Source organism: Crocodylus porosus, unplaced genomic scaffold (genome assembly GCF_001723895.1).
Source record: "Crocodylus porosus isolate Cpor-Errol unplaced genomic scaffold, CroPor_comp1, whole genome shotgun sequence".
In the NCBI taxonomy this organism is placed as follows: domain Eukaryota; kingdom Metazoa; phylum Chordata; order Crocodylia; family Crocodylidae; genus Crocodylus; species Crocodylus porosus.
In genome coordinates, this window is record NW_017728943.1 from 1,892,290 (window position 1) to 1,906,493 (window position 14,204).

The window sequence follows — 14,204 nt, forward strand, 5'->3', positions numbered from 1 at the left end:
CATAACAAGGAATTATGGCCACAAGTTGTTGGAGAGTAGGTTTAGATTAGACATCCGTAAGAACTACTTCACAGTCAGGGTGGCTAGGATCTGGAACCAACTTCCAAGGGAAGTGGTGTTGGCTCCTACCCTGGGGGTCTTTAAGAGGAGGCTTGATTGATGCCTACCTAGCTGGGATCATTTGAGCCCAGTTTTTCCTCCTGCCCAGGCAGGGGGTCGGACTTGAAGATCTACAAGGTCCCTTCAGACCCAACTTCTACGATTCTATGAAAACCTTAGCTAGGGTGATATACTTGGGGTAGGTCCTGCTTTGAGACATGTAGGGCAATTTAATTTTCTATAAATAACTTCAGTCTGATAGATCTTGCATTGTTTTCCCCATATGGCTGAGACAGCTAGGTGGTATTAAAGTTATGACAGAGTGCTAATAGAATTGTTGCATTCCAGCAGATTTTGTTACATTTTAAAATGGGCCAGTAAGGGAGAAGCATCTAGATTGCAATGATCTTCTGTCGCACAAAATCTCAACACTTATACACTTGTTCACCTTTACTTCTGCACATAATTCCATTGACTTCAGTGGGCTCGAAGTCTAAGGAAGCATGCCTCCAGTGAACATAGTGGGTTACACTGGAGGTTTGGACTAGGATTCAGAGAACCCTAGATAAAATGGATGATTGGACCAAAAGGAATCTCCTGAGGTTCAACAAGGACAAGTGCAAAGTGCGGCATTTAGGGTGGAACAATCCTATGCACTGCTACTGGCTTGGGACCAACTGGCTTAGCAGTAGCTTTGCAAAGAACGACCTGGGAGTTACAGTGGACAATAAACTGGATATAAGCCAAAAGTGTGCTCTTGTTGCAAACAAGGCTAAGAGCACACTGGACCGATGTACTGGTGTACCTCTATGCATTACCTGTTTTCAAATTATAAGATTGTATGATGGTTCACCTGAATTGCTGAGGGCAGTGGTCTACTGGCTCAAAGTTCTGGAAGCTCCAATTTGGGATATTTTTAGTACTTATTTGCATACCAGCATTTTACCAGTTCATATTTTCTTAGTAACAGACCTAGCATCTTTATCCTGAGAACAAACTGAAAAGCTGAGACAGGCTTCTGCATGTACAGGTTTTAAGAAGACATTTAATAAAGTTTGGACATCAAGTCTTTCCCTGGCAAGTAAAAGAAGAGACAGGCGACAGTGAATGCACAAATGACAAAGTCACTAAAGGCAACATCAGCAGAATGCTGTCCTACAGACCTTGTGTGAACTGCCTGTTTACAGTCTGTCAGTATTTTGTTTTTCTGGATACAAATAACAAACAGGACTTGTCTCTAGAGAACCCCTATACAGTCATCTCAAAGGTTAAGAGACAGATTAATTTTCACCTTGTAAACAACTGCTTCCAGCTGCAAAAAAAACCCTTCCACTGGCAATTAAAGCAAGATGTGACCTATTTCAAAGCATGATGAAATGTTTTCTTGCTAGCCTGCCCTACTGATTATCTCCTGACCCAGGAGCAGTGTTTAGCAGCCCCAGGTCACACTTTTGAATGTCTAATATAAGACAATACTATAAATGAACTGAAGAAGGGGCAGGGGCACCAACAGTTCTAGGAAAGTCTAATATTTTTTTTTCCATTCATCTCTGTTAGTTACCACTTGTTTAGATGCATTATCATTAATTATCATCAACTCCCTAAAATAGCAAATTTACATGGTGTTTTCTGAAACAGTAAAACTACAAGTAAATGCAGAGATGTAAAACTGCCAATTTTTCCATACCAGGCTTAATGGACTAGAGGAAAAAAAATAAATGTTTTTTTCTGGACCCTCATTTCTCATAACTACAGAAGGGCACATTGAGATTAAAACTTCAGAGAGGACTTCCTAAATGTTAGGGCAGCTAGCTATTCAAATAACCCCTTAGGGAAATGGTAGAATCATCTTCAATGAAAGCAGAAGACAGAGCAAGGAAAGCATTTAAGAAGAGTATGGATAAGCCTTTATCAGAGAGAGACCAGGTGCAGTAAAACCTGCTTCCAAGCACATCGGGTCTAAGGACATAGGGAGACAAAGTTCTTTGGGTAAATCTGATAACTTTTATTAGACTAACTAAATAGTTTGAAATTTTTTTCCAACTATTTAATTCGTCTAATAAAAGATATTAGATTTACCCAAAGAACCTTTTCTGCTTATGGGTTTCAATTAATCATTTGACAAGAGGGGAGGGGATACTTGGTGGAGAAGAAAAAAGATGTTCCAAGAACAAAAGAAGATACAGAAACAGGAGAGGGGGGAAAAAACCAAATAAGATGAGAGAATTGTAAACAATAAGAGCAAATGAAAAGAGATGTGTAATTGTAACAAGATTATGCAAAGCCTTGAAAATGAGGGTAAGAAGCCTGAATTGTATATACTATAGAAGTCAGGACTCCAATTAAGGACTCAAGATGACATACAATATTACTGAACAAATATGAGAAGGGATTTTCAGAGACACCTATTTCAAGAATTATTCCAGTTTTTCCCCAGCTGGAGTAGTTCAAAAGGAAGCAACCATTGATATAGCAACAAAGCTTTCACATGGTAGTTATTAACATAGACCAAGTGCTGTTACTGGTAATTAGTGCTGTGTGAAGCTTCAGGTGCTGATTCGATTTGGAGGAAATTCGGCCCGTTTCAGTGGCTGAATCCAGGGATCAATTAAAAGGTCCAAATGAATTTTGATGGATTTGGAGATCTTTGAAAAGATTTAGAGCGCTCTGGCGATTCAGGCAGTCCCTACTGGCTGCAGCAGGGAGCTGGACCCAGACTCCATGCTGGTAAGTAGGGGGTGGAGGAAGAGAGACTGGAGTAGGGGGGAGATGACCATGGGGGGACCCCTGCCAGGCCTCATCCCCTGCCCGCTCCCCCAGTCACCTCAAGTGCCCCTCAACCGCTGTCCCATCCCTGCCATGGCTGCCCCACCTCCCCAGCTCCCACTTGTTTAAAAAAAAAGCCCCTACTAACCAGGTGCTACCAGGCAGCGGGGCAATCCCCACTACTCTGCGCAGCTTGGGGGGCTCTTCCATGAGCCCCCTGACCCAAGTTCTGTCCCGGCCCCCCCATCGCTGCCCTGCTTGCCCCCACTCCCAGCCCTTTAAAAAAAAAACAAAAATGCCTGAACTCACCGGCTGCTGCACCAGCCTTGGGGCTTCTGGCAGCTCATGGGAGAGCTCCCCCAACGCAGCACAGGGCAGTGGGGGGCAGCGGCTGATGAGTCCTGATTTTTTTTTTTTTTTTTTTTTAAAGGGCTGAAGAGCTAAAATTGAGGATGACAAGAAAAAGAAAGTATGACATTTCCTTAAGCAGGTTATATACTCACTGTTGCCCACTGACTAGCAACAGCTGGGGACAGCTTATTTAAAACAGTGGTAACATGGTGGTATATGGGATATTGTGTTACATGTGCAAGCATGGTGTACCAATTATAAAGGTATTTTGGCATTTTAAAGTATTTGCACTTTAGAAAAACTATGTCTTCCTAGACAGTGTTATATGAGAAATCTGAACAAAATTCCTTTAAGAAAAAAACATTTTTTTAATGAAAGATCAATATAGTGCTCAAAATTCTGTGAAGTAATCAAACCCATTCTCTGGTGGAGATGGGGGATGTAGACTTAACTCCTGCTTAGACGTAGAGGAAGGGATTGATTTAAGGCAGAGGCAGGGTTTTCCTGTTTTAAAGCAGAGGGAGGGATTGATTTATGTCAAACAGAAGCTGGAGAATTGTCTGAATACATTTTTTTTTTGTTTAAAGTTTATCGTTTCACACTTCAGCTCTCTCTGTATTCTGAAAATCCTGCAGACGGTATTGACTACATCCGTCTTGATTAAGTGCTGTGGAAAAACTGTTGGGGAGCAAAATGACAAAGAGATGTAGAGTTTTCAGTCAGCAGGGTCAGAGTCGGAAGAGAATGGACTGGAACGCTGACTTCATCATAACGAGACAAAAAACAATGAACTATTATCCAGTGAAAGATTCATTCCACCTTGATTTTATCCTAATTTGGGATACAGAATAAATAGTTTGCATTAAATATTCAAACACGAATGATCTCTTAGGGGTCAAACACCTCTGAAATTTTTCCTTTGGTTTTAATTACTGCCAGTCTCAGTCCAGCATTCTCTTTAAATATGTAGAAAAATAGATTCAGAAACAGTTATTACATATATTCCTCTGCATATACAATAAGATATTGATATTTGTAAGGAACTTTTCACCAAGGGAGGAGCTAAAAAGAAAAGGAATGAAAGACCAAAGTATACAAACTGAAAAATAAAATACTAATTAAAAAAAAAAAATACTTTTTGCACATTTTCCACTTAAAATGATCTTTGGTGTTAGCCATGTATAACATGGTCTAGATAAATGCAATTAAACTAATGGTAAACCCTTAAAACACAGCTGCTCAGAAAAATATGACTGAATGGTTAGTGGTGTCAGAGCCTTGGAAATGCACCTCTTTGCTATTTAAAATTTTCCACAATAACCCACTTTCATAATAGGCCCAGAGTTACCATACTTATGAAAGATTTCACTCCTCTATGATAGGGCAGCCTGGAAGATGTATGAAATTAAGATGGATTAAATAAAACCACAAGTGAATGTAGTTTTGTCAGATAAACTGCAAAAACTCATGACACCCAGAATTATCATTTTCTATTTTAAATTAATAGAACACACAAAAAAGAAAGAACAAATTTACTTAAAAAAATCATATTAGAAAAACCCTCAAACACAACTTCCTCTGCAAAGGCCTGCAAACCATTTCACTTTCACCTGTTAGTCTTCCATTTTCCAAAACATAGTTTAAGAACATCAAAAATATCTTAAGGTTTTCAGGATTTTTCATTAACTGCTCCTCAACCCTCAAAGCACTCACCCGCAGGTGCTCAATACCAAGTATTTATATAAAGCCATTAAGACAGGGGTGTCCAACCTCTTTGAATGTGGGGCCGGATCATGAACTTTTTATCACCCAGTGGGCTGGAAGGAGCGGGCACTTGCGCAGCCTGTCCAGTCCGGCCGTGGCCTGGGGGCACAGGAGTCAAGGGGTACCACCTGACCCCGCTGTGTCCTCCCTGCCACCTGGGCGGCCTCGAGGATGCTCCCATCCTCGCGCGCCTGGGCTCAGCAGCCAGGGGGACATGCAGGGACCCTACAGGGGGGTGCGGGACGTGCAGGGACACCCCTCTCCTCCCTCTCCCCTGGGGCAGCCTGAGCCTGATTGGCAGGGCTCCCTCCTTCTCTGGGGTCCGTGACTCATCACCTCCAGCATAATGTCTGTGGGCGCGGGGGGAAGTGGGGAGGCAGGAGCAGTACCAACTTCCCGCCCCGACAGCTACAGCAGCAGCAGCAGCAGCAGCAGCAGCATCTCACACGGGCCTGGCCGCAACATCCCTCTGAGCTGGCACCCACACCCACTACGCCACGACCTGCTCCAGCCCGCGCGGTTGGCGGGGGCTGGCATGCAAATGAGGAAGGGAGGGGCAGGGCTAGGAAGGGATACTGTGAAATGAGGGGGGGGAAGGGGAGGAGCCGCACTGCATCAGCAATGTTAAGCTGACATGGTGTGAGTGGGAACCCTGTCCCCTTCCCAGCCCTTCAGCAGCCATTAGGAAGTTGCTGAGGGGCTGGAGGAGGGACAAGGGGTACTTTCGTTTTCCGTCACAGCACCTTGTGCCTTAGAAAATGGCTTGGTGGGCTGCATGGTGGCCTGCGGGCCATATGTTGGACAAGCCTACATTAAGAGAACCAGTGAGGAGGCAGCAAGGACTGAAATGGCAGCACAGCAGTGCTAAGACCAAGCTCCACATTTTCTTTTCTTTACAGGAAACAACAGCACCACTGCATAACTTGGACAGTGACTATGAAAATCAGTATCTGGATGAAGAGCAGACGGGTAAAACTACAACAAGGCAAGGCAGAGGAGACTGGTGGAAGGAAAAACACACCATCAAGGGCTTTTATGATTGTTAAATTAACTCATACTATTGGGGTTCTTTTGGGATTCCTTGATGCTACTGGCTGCTGGTGTCTACAAAATTGCATTATTTCCAATCATTCACAAAACCGGCCATGATACTGCATTTATTCATGACTTCCACACTGAAATATTGAAATCATGGACTACCAGATTAGAATACTAAAGCTTTTACTTAGGATGAAGCATAACACTAGAAACATACCAACTGCTATAAAATTCAGCTGTCAATTTTTTAATTAACGTTTAATATTAGTTTAGCTCTCCTCTCCACAAAAGGTCCAATAAAAGTTTTCTGTTTCAATACACAAAGTCTTCAAATGTACTGACCCAAGAGAACTATGAGCTTTTGGAACAGCTACACATCACAATTACACTGAAAGTGTTGATGAATAGGTCAAGGCTTACAAGTATGAGATCCAGCAGTTACAGGAATCAAAGACTATAAAATCTGATCTTCTAACTACCATAAACCTGACCATTTTCAAAAACTAAAACTCAGTTCTCTAACTTAGCTTTCCATTGATTTCTTCGCATGATAGAAATTAAAGCCATATGAACTAAATCGTGCATTTTTCCCCTACAGAATGGGAAGAAAAAGATTATTTCTTTTTCAGTGCTTCAAAGATGCTCACATAGTACAGAGACAAAATTTAAATTAGCTATTAAAATATTTTGGTATCTATGCCTGCTTCTCCACTATTTTGCCACTTCCTGAAAATCATATTAGGTCTTTTGTGTCTTACGGAATGTATCTGGATTGCAAATGAGAGTATGTGAGCAGTAATAAACATTATATGAATTTTTCTACCATCAAGTCTCTTTTATAAGTTAAAAATTCAGTTACAGCTATTTTCTCTGGACAATAATTTTGCACACAGATATTGGGAAAACTTGTGAAGTTGCAGGTAAAGTATTTTCAGGACTTATGAAACTCTACTTAAAGGAGTTTTCAGAAGCTTGTTGATGATAGGTAAATAAGCCCCCATAAATATTTTTAAAAATATATTAAATTAATGTTTGCTGCCGATGTCCACCTCTTATAGTTTAAATTGCATTATTCACTTAAGTTTCAGGAAGAGTTGACCCACGAGTGTGACAAATACTTATTATTATCAGAAAACAGAGAACAAGGAGAAATATCCTTGCAAGTGTTGGCAAAACAATCTGTAGGACCTCAAGTCCTCTCTCAAACAAAAATGTAACATCAGCCCTAGTATACATAATGTGTAATAGAAGAAAAATGCAAAACCAAATGTACAGCTTGTAAATCTGTAACTAGGAAGTCTGATCAATCATTATAACAAACTACTTAATCAAATAATCATAGTGTTTTCACCACCATTATTCAAAGCAAATGTATCCAACTATTGCTGTGGGGAATTGGATTATGTTACTGGAAACCATTTTTGAATAAGCAAACTAAGAAATGGATAAGTCCTAGGTAACTAAAAGCTAGGACAAATGTTTGAAAAACCTAACAAATAGACAGAGCAGGTCAAGGAACTATTAATCCCCGCTGTAACTGGGAAAAAGAAAAGAAGCGGGATGACACCCAAGCCAAGCATTGTTTTAAAAGGAGAAAGGTATAAAGTCTGAGCTCCTCTGCATTTGCAGAAAGGCAGGGAAAGGCAGGCACCACTTTTCCTTGGAGAGGAAGACAGAAAGAACAAGCAGAGAAAACCACTTGGGTGAAAGCTGTTGGAATGTTAATGGCCTCCTGGGAAAGAGGGAGGATGAAAATCAATGTTGCAGGAAGGTGGCTCTACAATTCACTGAGCGAATGTGTGGTGGAGGGCACAAGATCATCATGGGGAAAAGGAAAAGCCTTTTATTTTACCTATTGGGAAATGCTAAAAAGACTGGGCACTAGAATTAAGATGGTGTGTGCACTAGGGGGAGATTAATTTTTTGATGGTGGTAGTGATTGGATCTGGCTGGGGTAGTACGGGGACACAATAGGAAATGGAAGAGAGACACGGTGGTATTGCAGCTGGTGCTAAGGAAGCAGCAATGGTCTGCCTTTAAGTCAATCTCATTAAAGCAACCCACCTCTCCTAAGAGTTTGCCACCCTCTGATGTAGAAGGAGGAGAACGGCTTTTTAATGGTAACAAACAAAATGTACTAGGGATGCACTGATAAAGATTTTTTTGGCCGATACCAATGGTTGTTTATTAACCAGCCATATAGGCTGATCCTGATCTGACAGCCCATTTACAGGAATGAAGCCCAGCAGCTTGGAGAGCAGCATCTGAGTGATAAGTCTGGGGGTGGGGGTGTGGATTGAGGCCTCCATGGTGAGGGAGGGAGTGGAGCAGGTACTACCCAGCCAGAATGCAACCCTGCCAGGAATGGGTCGGAGCTGCAGGTGGCCTGTCTCCCTACCGCTGCGCACAACAACTGGGGGGGAGGGTAGGCTGCCTGCTGTGGGCCCGGGGCCAGGTGCTGCACCAGTCTCTTCCTGGCAGGTGGGGGCTAGGCTCCAAATGGGCAGGGCCAGGGCAGACAGCAGCAGCGGTGGGAGGGGTGCCTACGGGGTAGGCTACGGACACCCCAAAATTTACCATAGCCACCCCTCCCAGGGCTGCCACCACTCATCTTACCCCCACCTGCTCAGAGGCCAGCCCCAGCCCAGCCCCCATGCTGGGAAGAACCTGGCACAGTCCCTGGCCCCAAGCCTGTAGCAGGCAGTCTACCTTTGCTCTGCGCACAGATCTGAGGAGCACATGGCCCCCATGCCTCCCCCGCGGTGCACACAGCAGCTGGGAGCCACCCACCCCGCACTCCCTGGACTAGCTGCCTGCAGCTCTGCCCCACCTTCCACCCCAGGGGTCACATTCACCGACCACCCTGGCTAAGCAGCACCTGCCCCTGCCCCAATTCCCTCCCTCACTGTGGGGGCCTCAATCTGCCCCCACATGCCCTTTCCCCTCCACAGACTTACTGGCTGGACGCTGCTCTTCAAGCTGCCCGGCTGCATTACTGGCCACGTGCATGCTGAGGCTGAACACATTCACATGCCATTTATCAGCAACATTATCAGTTACACCAGTCAAAACAAGCCAATTGCTGATCATGTTAATTTTCCTTTTATCAGTGCTGATCTGATATGCAACTGATCTATCGGTGCACCTCTAAAATCTACCTTGAGTATATATATATAGTTTAAGAGGGGTGGAAAGATGATTTGCATGTTAATAAATGTAGTTCTCTTTGTCAAGGAAGAAACCCTTGCTACACATTCAGATTATTTTTTTCTGCTGCACCTTCCTATTCCATTTAACATAGACATGAAGTCTGGAGATGCAAACTTTATTTTCAAGCTCCGACCTCTGGTGAACTATCTTCAAAAACCAACAAGAAAGAAAAATCAATATCGATACTGTGTGTTAAATGAAGGAAGAGACTGCCCCACTACCTTATATGTGTTATAAATTGGAATTTTTAAATAGGCAAAAAGTTTTAAAATATTCACGACCTCACAATAGAGGTAGAACATAGTCTAATACCTGAAGGATGGATAAATACCAAATAGTTCTAAGAATAGTTTGGAAAGAATATTTTGTGCATGATAGAGACACCGAAGTTTCTAGAAACAGATATCCAAATACAACACAAAAAATACCTACTGGCTCCAAGTAGTACAGTATTCCATTTAGTTGAGCGAAGAACGTATTCAACTAATTTTTAAAACTGGCCCATGTTCATTGCAACTCATAGAAGCATTTGATGCTCCAAACAGGTCAACAAAGATCAAGAAAAACACTGGATATATCACCCTTTCAGCTAGAAGTAAATAGCAGTTGTTTCAGCTTACACTGTTAGAAGCCAGTTACTATTATCAAATGGTAGCACTATTATAAAACTGTGTAAAGTAGCAAGGTTAAATACTGTAGAATATCTGCTAAAATTACAGGTGAAGGAACCATCTAAATCTTATCAGAATCCACTAAGCCTGAATACCAAATCCATGTTTCAGGGAAGACAGGTCTTTGACCTATATTGAGCAGAAAGAAGGAAAAAAAAAAAATCGTATTTAGGGTCCACATTACGGAAAAACCACTCACAATACAGAAGCTTTAAACTGCAGAGAGGTATATATCCAAAGCAAAATTTGTGTGTCCCAGAAATTCTTAAAGGCAGTGGAAAAGAAAAAAAAAAAAAAAAAATCTCGACGAGTTATGCTACCTACCATTAAAGCAACATTCAGGCTTCCTGGATTTCAACGAAAATAAAGATGCCCTGGTCAGAGTGACAGTGTTTCTATGTTACAGGTCTTTAATAGGGAAAAGGCATTTCTCATGTTGGTATGCAACAAACTTTTGGCTCTTGAACATCTCAGAGCAAGGATACAAAGTGAAGAGCAAGATAAAATCTTAACCTAGAAGACATCTACTTTGACAAGTTAAAGTACAGATCCAAGCGTGGGTAATGATTATGGCTTGTACAAGTAACTATGCAAAAAAGGAAGACAAAGAAAAGGATTAATCTTTAAATAATCATAGTTTTGAGATTATTTCATTTCAATGGCTAATTTACTGATTTTGTTTTCACCAGACGATACAAAGAGGCATACGCTTCTATAGGCGACTACAGTCCATCATTACATCTGATGAAGTGGGTTATTGCCTACAAAAGCTTATCTCTCTGAATCAGTCTCTAAGGATGCCATTAGAGTTCAGTTAGTCTCTAAGAAGGTCCTGCCTTCTGCCTGACTTTAGACCAAGGATGGGCAATTATATGGGCCTGGGGGCCACAAAGGAAGCTTCGATAAGTGGTTGCGGGCCAGGTCAGCACCCCCACACCCTGCAACAGCTCACCAGAACTCCCTATGTGTGGGCAGTGTTCAGGAGCAGGATAGGCAGGCAAATCTAGGATCACTGGGTGGAGTCATGGGGCAGTGACAACGTGGGGCTGGGGCCCGAGGCACAGCTGCAATCTGCCACCACCCACGTGCCCCTGAAACAAGTGCAGGCTCCAGGAGCAAAGGCGTGCAGGGAGCACATTGAGGCTCTGCCCGGCCTTGTGCTCTCAGTGCCCTAAGATCTTGGCCCAGACGCAGCCATAGAGACCCTGGGATCATGGGGTGGGGAGGGCATGGGCTGAGGCTGATCAAGGTTCTGTGGACAAGGATGTGCAGGGCCATGGCCAGGCCGCAATCCATTCCCTGCATGCCCCTGCCCTAGTGGGGAGGTGGTATGGTCTGCAGCTGCCCCCCCGGTGTTCCACATGGGGCCCCGCTTGAGGCAGCCCACAACGTGCTCCTGCCAGCCCCAACCAGGATGCAGAGCTTACTGGCAGTGCTGCTCCTAGTGTTGCTGAAGCCACCCAGGTGCTACTCAGCTCCCTTTGCCTCCAGCTCCTGCTGCACTGCTCCATGTGGCAGGGAAGCTGCAGTCACGGGTTCCTGCCCCAGAATGCGAGGCTCCAACTCCTGGCTGTCTTCTACCCACTCAGCCACCCACAAGTGGCTGCTCATTGCACTGGGTGGGCAGAGTGGGTAGAAGGCAGGCAGGAGCTGGAGCCAGAGCCCCACACACTGGGGCAGGGGCTGCTCAACCACAGCTTCCCTCCTGCCCAGAGTGGAACAGCAGGGGCAGGAGCAAGAGGAGCTGCTGGAAGTGAGGGGAGCCAAGCAGCATTAGAAGCACCCCCATCAGAAGCTGTATGCACTGGCCAGGGCTGGGACCAGCAGGCACAGGCAGGAGTACAGCACTGGCTGCCCCACGTGGGGGTCAGCCCCATGAGGAGCACTACAGGGCAGCTGCAGGCCAGATCCAACCAGTTGGTGGGCTTGATCTGGCCTGTGGGCCATGTTTTGCCCACCCTGTTTTAAACTAACACAACTAATTCTGTTTTCATCAGATATTTGCTTTTTCTTAAACCTTCTTCACCTCCTGTATATATTTTTAGGCTGCCCAGGATGCTCTCTGATTCCAAAAGTCTTAATTTTCCAAAACTGTTTCTTCTTTTAATCTTTCCCTCAATTACTGAAAAGAAAACTTAAGAGCAGTAGAAGAAAGGAGATAATTTCACTCTTCCTTTCTCTAATGCCTGCTCTAATTTATTTTGTCTTCTCCTGCTAACAAGGCTGAGGCTGTTTCTCTTTTCTCTCTTGCTAAGCAAATGTCACTGAACTTTTGGGCTCCAACACACCCATTCTTCTCTTAAAGAGTCAGTCATTCTAACTGGAATTCTCCCATTTAAACAGGGGATTGGACCTTTGTAAAGACAATACAAGGAGGCTGAAGTAGACTATGCTGTATTCTATAACTTTCTGCCACAAACAGCAGCAGTGGGATTCTGCAAATTCAGTCCTTACTTTTGTTTTAAAACTTTATATGCCAATTACCAAGTGTGGAAATAGCACAAATATATTTGCTTTATATGTTCACTTAAGCTTAATATATAAAACTTTCATCCTGTAAATAGAGATAACTCAACTAAGCAACTAAAAACATGCTTCAACAGGAAGCAGAAAAAGCAAAATGGTAGTCAGAATGATGAGATTTTAAACTATGTGAAGTTGTGACCTGCTAAGGAATAATGCGATAGTGCAATAAAAATTGCTTTTGGAACCAGTATAATTTCCCAAATACTTACCATGAAATAATAGTGAGGAAGGTTTCAGTCCCCTGAAAAAAGTTTAATCTGGGACAGCTGCAACTGATCATGAAAAACAGAGCAACCAAGCTTAAACTGCATATGTCAGATTATCCTCACCAAACAACTAAACCTTCCCTCTGTCCATCTGCTGTACTGAACACAAAGATGTGGGTTTTCTGGAAAAATGTCCAGAAAAATGTTCCAATGCCCTAAACAGAGCGTGATGCGAGTTAGCGTGGTTTTTTTAAAACTTATATTTAGTAAAAACCAAAAAAATACCCCCCATGTTAATTTTATGTCCAATAGCCAAAAGTGTTTAAACTGAAATATTTGATTAGGAAAAAAAATATGGTACACTTAATGTGGTTTAAGTGTTATATTCAAACAAATTCAAAGCTTTATGTGGAAATAAATTATTTTATTGGTATACTTGTAAAAATGTAAAGACAATACACAATAGCATGAACTTCCCCTACACTGTTTAAATTTAAGACAAAAACGAAGGGACTAAAAAAAACTGTTGAGACACTAATTTTAGCACACCCAAAGAATTGTGCATGATATGCTGTGGTTGCCCATTCATTTACTTCAACAGAGTTTAACTCTCTTCCACTGAAGTCATTGTGGCACCTCCAGCTTCACTGTCACTATCTGGAGAATCACTTGCACTACTTAGTTTCATTTCAGAATCAGATTGAGACAAATCTGATTCAGAACTACTTGAACCACATTCTCTTTCACTAAAGGATGGTTTTACCAATGAGTCTATAGGCAAGGACAACTTATCACACTGCATCTTATTCACTAATTGTGCTTCTGACTGATTTGCTAGAAGCAAGAGATTTTGAGAAATAGAAGCAAGCTTAGTCTGTGTTCATTTGTTAGCCTATTCCTCTTTTTATGTCTTGACTGAACTGAAAGCCTTCCAGTTCTGTTCACAAGAAGCTGCTGTTGGTGGAATGTTCTGGACAACAGTCATGTGTTACAGTTTCCCTTCCATCGTGTGAGGAGACATCCTCGGCTGACTATCAAATGATGTCTTTGCTCCAATGTTTTTCTTTTGTGCAGTATTCGGCAATGTTTGTTGTCACAGTTATTTTGTTGATGTTGAGGACATTAGCTACTTAGCTACTTCCATTATTGTACTGAGAACAGTAGATAATAGGGCTGTGTGAAGCTGATTCAATTCGGCAGAGATTTGGCCCAATTCAGTGGCCGAATCTCCACATTCAAATCAAATCGGGGGACCCTTTAACTTCTCCAAATCGAATCAGAACCTTCTGAATCTATTTGGACAGATTTGGACATAGAGAGAGCTTTAAATGTTTTTTCTACATACCTCTAGGTAGCAGGGGCTCATGAATGCTGTGATGCTGGGGCACACGGAGTGTCCCACAGAAGCACGGGGGGGAGGGAGCTCCCCAGTGTGCTTGGGAGCAGACCCAGAAGTGGGCCAGAAGCACTTCTGGTCCACTTCCAGGTCTACCCAGGAGGATGCCCTACCCCCCGGCTTGGCAACTGATGCCTGCTGGGTTGGGAGGGGGCACCAGGTCCCGCCCTGTGGGCG

At 43.2% G+C, this 14,204-nt stretch overlaps 1 protein-coding gene across 3 annotated transcripts in view; it reads right to left on the reverse strand.

Moving 5' to 3' along the window:
- SPOP (speckle type BTB/POZ protein) overlaps positions 1-14,204 on the reverse strand; it is a 52,971-nt gene that overhangs the window by 21,631 nt on the left and 17,136 nt on the right. The window contains exon 3 of one of the 3 annotated variants that reach the window (XM_019548421.1): positions 10,224-10,368. The exons of the other annotated variants lie outside the window; for them this stretch is intronic. The gene's annotated coding sequence lies outside the window, so the exon portion shown is untranslated. The remainder of the gene's footprint in view (positions 1-10,223; positions 10,369-14,204) is intronic. 3 annotated transcript variants of the gene reach the window in all.